This window comes from Arachis ipaensis, chromosome B04, assembly GCF_000816755.2.
Source record: "Arachis ipaensis cultivar K30076 chromosome B04, Araip1.1, whole genome shotgun sequence".
Lineage (NCBI taxonomy): Eukaryota > Viridiplantae > Streptophyta > Magnoliopsida > Fabales > Fabaceae > Arachis > Arachis ipaensis.
The window spans coordinates 81,826,041-81,839,690 of record NC_029788.2 but is presented as its reverse complement, the minus strand read 5'-3'; positions in this window follow the sequence as shown (position 1 = coordinate 81,839,690).

Below are 13,650 nucleotides of genomic sequence, written 5' to 3'. Positions count from 1 at the left end.
TGAGTTTGGTTCCTCATAATTGTCAAAATATGGTTATTAGATAAGGATGGTGACCCCAATTTCCATGCCTAGCCAAGAGTTGCTTTTATCATTCATATTTAAAAACCCAAAATTCTTGATTACTTGTCTTAGTTATAGTCACTTGTTTAGTTTAGAATAGAATTATATTGGATGTTACTTTGTTAGTTTGGAATTGCTCACATCTTGCTTAGTCAATTGAATTAGTCCCTTGCAATTTAAGATTACTTGCTTGTTAAGATTCCTAGTTTAAATTTTTTCTCATGACTCACAACCCCAGATTTCTAACCAATGTTCAAGCACATGTTTGCCCATTCCTTGTGAGACGACCCGAGATTTGAATACTTCAGTTATTTCTATTGGGGTTGAACTTGTGACAACCAAATCCCTCTCTAAATTTGATACTTGAGAATTGTTGTTGGTAGAGCTATACTTACAACGCGACTTTATTGACAAATTCTTTACCGACGTAGTCCACGAGCTAAACATCAAATTTTTGGCGCTGTTGCCGGGGAATGGTTGCAACATATGCCTTGATATTGGTTATGTGAATATGTGAATATTGTAGATAGTTTAATTGCTTTCAATACCTAGCTATAGTTTAGATTTCTTTTATATTTGTGCTATGACTCTCAAGTTTGATGACTCGGTCTCAACCAAATTCTAGCTTAGCCGATTTTGATTCCGAGATTGAAAGAACTTTGTTACATACTCGGCAAGCTAGATGGCGGTTGGATTATACGGCTAGTACTTTGGCCTCTCTTGAGGAACACACCGAATCACTAGGCGGTACCGAGAGTGACTTAGAGTCCGCTACTTCCTATTCTTCTGTTGGCACTAATAATACATCTTTGCATCCTACAGGTGAGCCACACATGGCGGAGCCACGACGGATCACTTTGCATGAGCAAGGAGCTCCGGATATCATACTTCAACCGTTGCAAGCAAGGTATCCTAACCTTGATCCCAACTTTGAATTGAAGAGTAGCTTGATACATCTACTTCCTAAGTATCATGGGTTGCCGGGTCAAGACCCCATCCGACGTCTAAGAGATTTTCAAGTTGCTTGTTCTACGGCTCGAAGGCATGGAGCCGATGAGGTGGCTATAATGGTTTTTGCCTTCCCTTTCTCTCTTGAAGGGCAAGCAAAGACATGGTTTTATTCGCTACCGGATGAGATTGTGACCAATTGGGATTTCTTGAGAAGGGAGTTTCTAGATAAATTCTTCCCACCGGAGAAGACCGACTACATCCGAAAGGAGATTTCAGGTATAATGCAAAAAGACCAAGAGAGTTTGTATGAGTATTGGTCTCGGTTCAAGGGGCTACTGGAATCTTGTCCACGCCATGGAATGAACACTCACTTGCTCATTAGCTACTTCACCGGAGGTCTTTGTGTGGAAGATAGAAGATTTCTCACCGCTTCTAGTGGTGGTTCCCTTTCGAAAAATAAAACGGAGGGAGAAGCTTAGAATTTGATAAAGGATGTTGCCGAGGCTACACAACATACAAGGGTAAGAAGTAATCCTCTCAAGTGTGTGGTTGAACCATCCCCTTCTGAAGCAAGCTTGACCAAGGCACTTGGGGATATGACTACCATCCTTACACAAATACAAAAAGATCAAAAGGAATACTACTCCATCCAAGCCATCCAAGCTCCATCTCCCGTTGCTCAACTTGAAGGCCATCTAGAATTTGTGGTTTGTGCTCTAGCACCACACATTACACCAATCAATGCCATCAAATTCAAGAGGAACATGCTGTTGTATTAGCCAATGTGAATTACAACAACTGTCCACCCTATCCTTCTCAAGGCCAAAATAACTACCCTCATGGTAGTAATCAACATCAACGGTGGAGGGATAATGCACAAGGGAGCAATCAAAACCAAAGATGGAACAACTCTTCTTCTCATCACAACAACAACCAATCTTCATCCTAATACCACCATAACAACACCAACTACCAAGCCAACCAAGGCCACTCCAACCAAAACCAAAACAACTATACCAAATATCAAGCACCACACCATAGACAACAATCCAACCAAACTCCTCCATCTTCCAACAATCAAGTTGATGAGCTTAGAGCCGCCATGGAGAAACGGAACGAGAGCAACAAGGCTCAATTTAATGCCTTGGGCACTCAATTGGCTAACCTCACCAATATGCTTTCAAAGATGACCATGTCAAACCAACCCTTAACCCCCAACAATAACACAAACCAACCCTCAAGCTCTTCTAACCTTCCATCCCAACCCCAACCAAACCTAAAAGGCGGTCTCAACGCCATCACTCTACGGTCGGGGATTACATTGGAAGAGATACCTCCAAGGGTCATGGGAGACCTTCATGAGGAAGAAGTGGTTGTTGAAGCGACACATGAAGAAGAGGTGGTAGACAAAAGGCATGAGGAAGAAGGAGTAAGCCTCAAGGAACCCAAGAGAAAAGCTATAGTGGATGAGTCCATTCCTATTCTATTCCCATCCATGGTGAAGAAAGCAAAGAAAACACCGGAATTTGATTTGAACATGCTTCAAGTGTTCAAGAAGGTTGAGGTAACCATACCACTTCTTGATGCTATTCAACAAATTCCAAAGTATACAAATTTTTTCAAAGACTTGTGTACACACAAGGATAGGATAGGAGAATTGGAGGCATTATCCTTGGGTAGTTCAATTTCTTCCTTGATGGAACCTATTCCAAAGAAATTTGGTAACCCCAGACCTTGTTTGGTGTCTTGTTGTATTGGTAGGCACAATTTTCATGATTGTATGTGTGACCTGGGAGTTTGTGTAAGCATCATGCCGCTTTCTATCTATGTGCGGTTGAATTTAGCTCCATTAAAGAAGTCGCCGGCGACATTTGCCTTAGCCGATAAAAGTGTGATCACGGTAATGGGAATAGCAGAAGATGTACTTGTGGCGATCAAGGACTTGGTTTTTCTGGTTGACTTTTACATCCTTAAACTGCCTCCATCAGAAAATAGAAGCTTATCCTCCGTTCTACTTGGTAGACCCTTCCTCAAAACCTCTAAATTCAAGTTAGATGCCTTCACCGGCACATATTCTTTTGAGGTTGGAGACAAGACTATCAAGTTCAATTTAGAAGAAGCCATGAAGCATCCTCCCGAAGAACATTTCGTACTCTGATGTGATGTAATTGATGAAGTGGTGGTGAAAGTGCAAGAAGAAGACCACAACAAATTGTGCCACCCTATTGTTGAGGAGACGGATGACCAAGAGGATGAACATGAGAAAGTTGTTAAGAATGAACTCCATGAGCTTGATGAAAAGGAACCTCAGCTTGAGGCAAAGAGTGAACTGAAGCACCTTCTATCTCATTTGAAGTATGCTTTCTTAGAGGACAACCAAAGGTTTCTGGTTATTATTGCTAGTGAGCTTTCAAGTGAAGAAGAAGAAAAGCTCCTAGATGTTCTAAGAAAGTACAAGAAAGCAATTGGATGGAGCCTAGCCGATATTGTGGGAATTGACCCTCGCAAGTGCATGCATAGGATAATTCTTCAAGAGGGAGCTAAGCCGGTTAGGCAACCGCAAAGAAGGCTCAACCCAACCATCCTAGATGTGGTAAAGAAGGAGGTCACTAGACTACTTGATGCGGTATCATATACCCAATTTCTGACAGTGAATGGGTGAGTCCGGTCTAGGTTGTTCCCAAGAAATCGGGCATCACTGCGGTCAAAAAGGATGATGGTGAAGTAGTCACCAAGAGAGTACAAAATGCGTGGCGAGTGTGCATTGATTATAGAAGATTGAACGCCGCTACAAGAAAGGACCACTACCCTTTGCCCTTTATCGATCAGATGTTGGACCGTTTGGCGGGTAAATCTCATTATTGTTTTCTTGATGGATTCACTGGTTACTTCCAGATTCACATTGCTCCTGAAGATCAGGAAAAGACCATATTTACTTGTCCGTTTGGCACCTTTGCCTATAAAAGGATGCCATTTGGACTATGCAATGCACCTGCTACTTTTCAGCGGTGTATGACGAGTGTCTTTTCCGATCTAATGGGGAATTGTCTGGAAGTCTTTATGGATGACTTCAGTGTTTATGGAACTTCATTTAATTGTTGCTTAGAGAACTTGGCCAAGGTCTTAGCTAGATGTGTTGACACTAACCTTGTCTTAAATTTTGAAAAATGTCACTTTATGGTGAGACAAGGTATCGTGTTAGGACATGTAATATCTCATGAAGGCATTTCTGTAGACCCGACCAAGGTCGATATTATCACCACTTTACCTCACCCCTCATCTGTGAGGGAGGTCCGCTCGTTTTTAGGACATGCAGGATTCTATAGGCGCTTTATCAAGGATTTCACCAAGATTGCTTTTCCATTGTCGTGCCTACTCCAAAAAGATGTAGATTTTGAGTTTGACAGAGAATGCGTGAAAGCTTTTAAAGAGCTAAGGAGAGTTCTTACCATGGCACCAATTGTGCGAGGCCCCAACTGGACGTTGCCATTTGAGATAATGTGCGATGCGTCAAACCATGTTGTAGGTGCCGCTTGCACAGCGTAATGGTAAACTCTCTTATGCCATTGCTTACTCTTCTAAAATACTAGATGCAGCACAATCCAACTATACCACTACTGAAAAGGAACTCCTAGCTATTGTTCATGCTTTGGATAAATTCAAATCTTATTTTCTAGGATCAAAGATAGTGGTATACACGGATCATGCAGCTTTAAAGTACTTATTGACAAAGAATAAGTCAAAGCCTAGACTCATACATTGGATCTTGCTTTTGCAAGAATTTGACATTGAGATTAGGGACACGGAGTGGATCTCAAAACCTGGTTGCGGATCATCTAAGCCGCATTGAGAATTTAAATTTGACCCATTTCCGATCAATGACTCATTCCCATTGGATAGTTTGCATGTTGTGTCGGATAGTTTTCCTTGGTTTGCCCCGATGGCGAACTACTTGGTTGCGAAACTCTTCCCTCCCAACTTTTCTAAACACCAAAGGGATAAATTGAGAAGTGATTCCAAATACTATATTTGGGATGACCCTCACTTGTGGAAGTGGGGAGTAGACCAAGTAATTTGAAGATGTGTCCTGGAGTCTGAAATCCAACCCATTCTTGAAGCTTGCCATTCGTCCGAATGTGGTGGCCAACCTTATTCAAGGATACTAACCGGTTCTGTGTGTCTTGCCATCAGTGTTAGAAGTCAGGAAACACATCCCAAAGGGATGAGATGCCTCAGCAACCTATGTTGTTCTGTGAGAAATTTGATGTTTGGGGCATTGACTTTATGGGACCGTTTTCCAACTCCAGTGGGTAACTATATATTCTGTTAGTGGTTGACTACGTGTCAAAGTGGGTAGAAGCAATACCTACTTGCCTTGACAACACCAATACCGTTGTTTCTTTTATTAGGAATAACATTGTATGTCGTTATGGGTCGCTACGAGCAATCGTGAGTGACCAAGGATCCCACTTTTGTAATAGAAAAGTAGAGGCATTGCTCAAGCGCTATGGAGTGTCGCATAAGGTTGCTACTGCTTATCATCCGCAAACCAATAGACAAGCAGAAGTATCCAACTGGGAGATTAAGAGAATTTTGGAAAAAGTAGTCAATCCACAAAGAAAGGATTGGAGCCTCCGGTTAGGAGATGCACTATGGGCGTATAGAACGGCCTACAAGGCTCCGTTAGGGATGAGTCCCTTCAGGAACGTCTATAGTAAGGCATGCCACCTTCCGGTGGAAATTGAGCATAGAGCCTATTGGGCGGTAAAGTAGTGCAATATGGTTTTGACCAAGGCGGGTGAAGCCAGAAAATTACACCTAGAGGAGCTTGAGTGTTTGAGGAATGAGTCATATGAGAATGCCCGGATCTACAAGGAAAAGACTAAAGCATTTCATGACCATCACATCCAAAAGAAGGACTTTCAAGAAAGTGATGAGGTTCTCCTCTACAACTCGAGGCTTCAATTCATACCTGGCAAGCTCCGCTTTAGATGGGAAGGACCTTTCAAGGTGAAGGAGATAAAGCCCTATGGAGTGGTGGAGTTGTTTGATCCAAAAAGTGAAGCAACTTTCAAGGTGAATGGACATAGAGTGAAGAAGTATCATGGCTACAAGCTCCCAAAAGAGCTAGAGGTGTTCCTATTGGAGGATGCACCAGGGAGAGAGGAAGCTTAAGCAAAGGACCGTCCAACTTAAGGACGTTAAAGAAAAGTGCTTGGTGGGAGGCACCCCACCGTGGTAAGATCTTCCTTGTGTATACATTCTTGTTTTAGCCTTAAATTCTTGTAATTTTTGTGATTTCTTGATGATTGTTCATTGCATAGGAATGCTAGCTTTGTTAATTTTGTTGAATAGATAGGATGTTCATATAGTTTTCATCATTTTGGTATGGATGAATCGTTGAAGTAAAGAGAATGCTATGTTTTGAGTAATGCATGAATTTGTGAAGTGTTCTCTTGACTACTAGCTTAAGCACCTACCAAGAAAGTGTTAGAATAGGTCTTGTTATGTTGTAAAAAAATAAAGAAGAAAAAAAAAAGAGAAGAGAAAAAGGGAAAATGGGCATCGACGCGCCAGCGCACTGTGCGCGCGCGCGCCGGTGGTGCACTTCCACCTCTTGGGCCAAAAATCCGAGAGTCATGCCCACTTTATGCCCATCTCGCGCCAGACACCTACGCGTCCGCGTGCTTGCCGCCTGCGCGCCCCTTGCAAATCGCCCATCGGCGCACAAGCGCACTGTGCGCGCGCGCGCCGATGGCGCTATGTGGACTCCCTGGAACAAAAACTAGAGAGTTATGCCACACTTATGCCATGCTTGTGCCACACTTGTGCCCAAACCGATGGGTCCGTGCACTGTGCGTGTCCGTGCCAGTCGCCAATCCATTCAGGCACGCGTCTGCGCAGGGTGCGCGTCCGCTCGCCTGCGCTACTTGCCAACTCTAGTATAAAACCCAGAGACTTATGCCAACTTTGTGCCAGTTCTGTGCCAAGGGCACAACTGACCTCACGCGTGTGCGCCATTGACGCGTACGCGTCCCTTGCCAACCACTCACCGACGCGCCAGCGCACTGTGCGCGCGTGCCGATTGCGCGAACCAGTTTTAAAGCTGTATGCCCTGTCTTTCTCACCTCCTTTCTTTTCTTATTTATTTCTTCTTCTTTCTCCATCACCTCCCTTCTCTTCTTCTTCTTCCCGTTGGACATGAAGTTGAAATTATAGAAGAATGTGCACAACCTCCCATACCCTTGGCGAGCAATGAGAAAGAGATTGAATCAGAAGAGAGCTACCAAAGGGAAAAAGTTGGCATGGTGTATATCGAAATTGAAGAATATGAAGAGGTTGATCAAGAGACGGATTCATTCATCAATGAATTCCTATCCAAAATTGAATCACCTCTCATTGGGCAAGAAATTGAAGTTCTTGAAGACAACACCAAGCCAAGTGATAAAAGGGAAAAGGTTAAAATTGAGGAAACTTGCAAGGAGGTGGAGATAGTCAAGGAAAAGCTCAAGGGAGTGGAGCTTGCAAGATCATTAGGACCACCCCTTCCTAAGTCACCATCCTACACAACATTCAAGTGGGTAAAATTCTTATCCCTAAGCTTTACTTTCTCACTTGAATATGGTTTGATTGAAAATGATGGTCAACTTAGAGCTCTTTGTGGAGTTAAAAGTAGAAGAGAGTTGTGTAGTGGTTGGAAATGTCATTCTAAGCTCATGATGGTTGCAAGCTCAAAATTCAAGAGCAATGGTTGGTGTGGAACCAAATTGCATGGGTCTAGGAAGTTGTTTGGAAGCTTCTTTGAGAATTCTAAGGCCATGCCACCCGGATGGAATAATGATGACCAACTCAAGGACGGGTGCCAAAACAAAGTGTAGGATCCCGGATCGCACAAGGAAAATCAAATTTGGGAGCTCATGGTTTGTGAAGAACTCCATCAAAGCTTGAAGATATTAAAATTGAAGAATGGAGCTTATTGGAGATTCAAGCATTGGTGGATGTCCAAGGATAGTTTCAAGCACAAGCCACCTTGAGAGGAGCTCCCCATAAGTCCAACTTAAGGACAATAAACAAAAGTGCTAGGTGGGAGACACCCCACCATGGTAATATCATTTTATTTTCTCTTTTTTTGTACATATTGGTAATTAGTTTAAATTCATGTTTTTGGTTGATTTGTTGAGTATAACTAATAGTTTAGTATGTTAAATAAGGTTTTATGGTGTTTTGGTAGCTGTTTGGAGGTTTGGAATGCTTGGATTGGTGCAAAAACATAGAAAAAAATTTTGAAAAACAGAGTACCATCCGCGCGTGTGCGCACTGCGCGCATACGTGTGCATCAAGCATTTTCGCCTACCCACGCGGATGCACCATGTACGCATACGCGTGGATTGAGAAATTCCACCCCCAATCCAAAAACCCGAGAGTTATGCGAACGTTGCGCGTGCATTGTGCCTTTCGCACAAACCAACTCGCGCGTATGCGCACATGACGCGTACGCGCCACTCTCGAAATAAGCCATCGACGCGGACGCGCCATGTGCGCGTACGCGTCCCGTCCATTGCACCACCATCCGCGCGCGCGCACCATGCGTGCGTACGCGCGGATGTCCTTCCTTCAACACATCTCATTTCTTCTCCTCTTTCCATTTCTTTCCTTCTCCTTTCTTCTTCCCTTCTTCTACCCCTCATCCAACACTCCCAAACACCATTGATAACCATTTATTTTAGTTAACTAATTAGTTAGTTAGTTAGTTGATTAGTTAGTTTTAGTTAGTTTTCATTTCATTTTCTCTTTTTCATTGTAAGTGTTGGGTTGTTATTCTTGTTTACCGTTAATTGCTACTAAGTATTAAAAAGGGATATTATCTTAACATCATTATGTTTATGATCTTTATTGGATTCTATTGTTGAGGTTATATTTTGCTACTTAGTTTTGAGTTTTACATGCTTACCTTTTAAGAATACCAAGTGATGAGAATTGCCTTCAAGCTTGTAACTCTTCTTGAATTGCATGATTTGGCCACCATGTGATTTGAACCCTATTCTTTGATTAGGCAATCTCTTGACATTGAATGTTGTGCATTTACTTTAATGCATTGTGTTTCATGATTATATGCATCCATATGCTTTTAGCTTAAATGCTTTCATGCTTATTTAATGCTTGTTTTACCTTACAAGTTTACTTAAAGCATCTCAAGCACACTAGGATAAGTGACCTGCATGCTTCTTTAGTGACATAGCTTTTATGCTAATGTGTGTTCTAAACCGCGCGCAATTTAGAATTCACACACTTAGTTGTCATTAATGTCACACTAATTCACTTACTCAATTCTAGTGATTAGTACCTCATTCCAACAATGTATGCTTCCTTGCTTTTGTTTTCTCATCTTATGGTGTTATATTTTTGTTTTTCATGAATGATGCACCACAAGCAAAAATGGAAGCAGAAGAAAGAACACGTAGCAACCGGTTGATCTACCAGCTGAAGGTAGCAATCCAGAAAGTCGCCGTACCCCTTGCTCATCTCTGAATGCACCGAGGACGGTGCAAACTTTTAAGTGTGGGGAGGTCGTCCAACCGGTCGACGATTTTGGGTGACAAGTTTCTAATCTCAACACTTTTGCATTCCATTCTAGGTTTTTAGGATTTTTATTTGTATTTTCTTATTTTTTTATTTTTTCATATGTATACACAATAAGCTTAGTCAAAATAATGAGGTTTTTCAAGAATTCTATCTATAGGGCACCAATTGATTTGAGTGAAAACTTTTCATAGAACTTGCTTGAATTATATATACATTGTGGATCATGTTTTTGAGCTAAGAACACAAGCAAGTGAGATTTGAGCCTAATTGTGTGGTTACATTATATAGCCACTTATTTTTCCTTCTTGTGTGCATTGTTCTCTTCCTATGATTGTGATCTTTGATTTGTTTGATTCTTTATGTCCATTATTTTGTGTATTCATGCATTTATATAATTGAGGCCATCATTTCATTTAACTCACTTACCCAAATAGCCTTACCTTTTATCTTCCATTGTTAGCCAATTTGAGCCTATGATTAACCCACTTGTTCTTCATTTTAGCACAATACAAGCCTTAAAGCGAAAAACAATAAATGTCCTTATTTGGATCTTTGATTAGCTTAGGCTAGAGTGTGTGTATCATTCAAGTGTGGAAAAACTTGGGACATTAGGTGAATAAAAGGGTAGTTTTGTATTTTTGTTGTAAATATTGGGAATTGGGTACATGCTCATGTGTTAATTAAATGTAAAACCATATGCATTGATACTTTTGTATATACTTTATTGCAAAAAGAAAAAAAATGAGAAAATAAAAAGAAAGAAAAAAAAATATATGTAGATATCAAAAGTAAAAAAAAAATAGAAAAGAAAGAAAAAAAAGAAAAGAAAAGTAATAAAAAGGGGATAAAATGCCCCAAGTGAAGCTCAATAATAATCAATGCATATGAGTTGTAAGCAAGAAAAGAAAATGCATGAGTATGCGAAAAAGTGAAGAATCGGTAGTTAGGTTTGTTTAGAATTGTATAGGATGTCATAGGTTAGGTGGGAAGTTTAAGCGTATCAAAGATTCAAATTTCAAACTCACTTGACCAAATATGCACCCTTACCTTGACCCTAGCCCCGTTACAACCTATGAAAAGACCTCATGATACTTGTATGCATGCATTGAATAAATGTTGATTGTTAGAAGAAAAACAAATCTTAGAAAGCATGAAATAGAGGAGAATTGTGTGAATCAACCCTAAACACTTGAGCGAATAGAGTGCAAACACATCCGGTGAGGGTTTGATGCTCAATTACATGTTTTCACCTATAATCATCACTTTTCTTGCAAGTTTGTAAAAATATTTAATAGCTCAATTCAATTGTGGATTAGACTTGCTAGTCCTTAGCCCTTGTGCATATAGGTTTTTTGGAAATTGATTTATTTTGACCAAGAAATTACATTTATATAGATAGTTGCATATAGGTAGATTGCATTTAGTTAGACTTCATTGAATAAATGTTGATGCCATTTGCTTTCTCTTGGTTTAAGCATGAGGACATGCTTGGTTTAAGTGTAGGGAGGTTGATAAACCCCATATTTAGGGTTTATCTTGTGTTGAATTTAGAGGGTTTTATCATCTTTTCCCACATTTATCCAATGAAATAGCATGGTTTTATAACTTCTCCTTTAATTGTGCTTAAGAGTGAAAACATGCTTTTGAGGTCTTGAAATACCTAAATTTAATTCACCTTGATTTTATTAGATGCCTTGATATATTTGTTAAGTGATTTTAGGTTTAAGAGGTAAAGATTGGATCAAGGGAATGAAGGAAAAGCATGAAAAAAAATGGAGAACTCATGAAGAAATGAAGGAATCGCAAAAGCTGTCAAGCCGACCTCTTCGCACTTAATCAATCATAACTTGAGCTACAGAGGTTCAAATGATGCGGTTTTAGTTGCGTTCGAAAGCTAACATCCGGGGCTTCGAAATGATATAAGATTTTTCATAGTTGCATCACGGATAGGGATGCGCACCGCACAGTATACGTACGCACTGATGGTGCCACATGATTTACTTAATGCAACTCGTGGCCAGTGAATTCTAAAGCCTTGTGGGCCCAATCCAACTCATTTCTGATGCTATTTAAGCCAAGGATTGAAGAGGAATTGACATACTTTACATACTTTTGATCATTAGTCATAGTTTAAGCTTTAGGAGTAGTTTTAGAGAGAGAAGGTCTCATTTCTCTCTAGGATTAGGATTAGGTTTTAGATCTAGATCTAGTTCTTCTTCTCTCTTCTAATTTTCCTTTCCTTTCTTTAATTGTTCTCTTGTAGTTGTAGAATTCTTCTTCTCTTGTAATTTCTTTGTATTGTTAGTTTTAGTTTATGAACTTTCTTTTGTAGATCTACATTTCTTCTTCAATGCAATTAGTAAGTTCTTTGTTGTTTCATAATTATTTTCCTTTTCTATTGTTGATCTCTTACTATTCTAGTTAGATCTCTCTTTAATTTTTGCAATTCATGTTGTTTACTTTTATTGCCTTCTATGTGTTTGTTAAAATATTCTTTTAGTTATGAGTTTACTTTTCTATTGTTTTGCCTTTCTATTGTTAATCTCTTACTTTTGTAGTTGTAGATTCCTTTAATTCTTGCAATTTACTATGCTTTTCTTTTGTGCCTTCCAAGTGTTTGATGAAATGCTTGGTTGGATTTTAGAGTAGAATTTTATGCTCTTGGCTTGGGAAGGTAACTTAGGAACTCTTGAGTTGCTAATGTCCAAGTGATTAATGATTGGGAGCCATTAACCCTAGATCTCACTAATTGATTTGGTGGAGAACTAGGACTTATGGACTTAGATTGATATAGCTCACTTGACTTTCCTCTACTATTAGTTAGGGGTTGACTTAGTGGGATTGATCCTTTCCAATTCTCATGTTGTGGTTAGTGATTAGGATAGAGATCCTTGACCACCAAACCTTGCCAAGGTCTTTTTAGTTATTAGTTTATTTTCATTGCCATTTACATTTCATGTCTCTTATCAAAAACCCCAAAACATGCTCCATAACTAATAACAAGACACTTTATTGCAATTCCTAGGGAGAACGACCCGAGGTTAAATACTTCGGTTTATAGATTTTAGGGGATTGTTACTTGTGACAAATAAATTTTTGTATGAAAGGATTAGTGTTGGTTTAAAAACTATACTTTACAATGAGATTTCATTTGTGAATTCTAAACCACACAAGAAATCTAATCATCACATTCCCGAATAACGACTTGATTTGTGAGACACCTGCACCTGGTAGATGCAAGGATGTGGGTCTTGTCCCGCTTGCTCAGTGTTGCAGTGTAGTTGTGGGAGTAGTAGTATTGTCCTGCCCACGGTGAGGATGGTAGTTTTATCTTGGTCACGGGTTTGAGTATGATTATGTGTGATTGTGATTACAATTATTCTAATTGAAAATATAATTAATGATTATTGATTGCCCGCTTGGGTAGATGCAAGGATTGTGGCTTAGTCCTACTTGCTCCGAGTTAGGATTTGAGACACCTGGGTAGACAAAAACATTATGGTTTATCCCACTTGATTCAGGTTGAGACTTGAGACACCTAGGTAGATGCAAGGATTATGGCTTAGTCCGACTTACTCTGGGTTGAGACTTTAAATACCTGCCTGGGTAGATGCAAAGGTTGTGGTTCATCCCACTTGCTCTGGGATGTGGTGAGAGGTACCTGTCTGGGCAAATACAAGGGTTATAGTTCGTCCCACTTACTCTGGAATGTGGTGGAAGGCACCTGCATAGGTAGATGCGAGGGTTTAGGCATTGTCCCACTTGCTCTGGTTGTAGTGTGAAGCACCTGCATGGGTAGATGCAAAGATTGTGGTTGGTCCCACTTACTCCGTGATGTGGTGTTCTATGTCCGGGTTTAGCTATCGGATGTGTCGGGTTCTAATAGTTTAACCGACACGTGAGCCACGGCTAGTAGGATAGGTATGAATCATATTGCATTTGTTTGCATTTGCTTGGGTCTGCATAATTAATTACTTGGCTTGCCTAATTGATATCCGGTTAATTGCTAATTGTACTACTTGTCATACTTGCTCTCTATGTGTGATTGTTTGACTA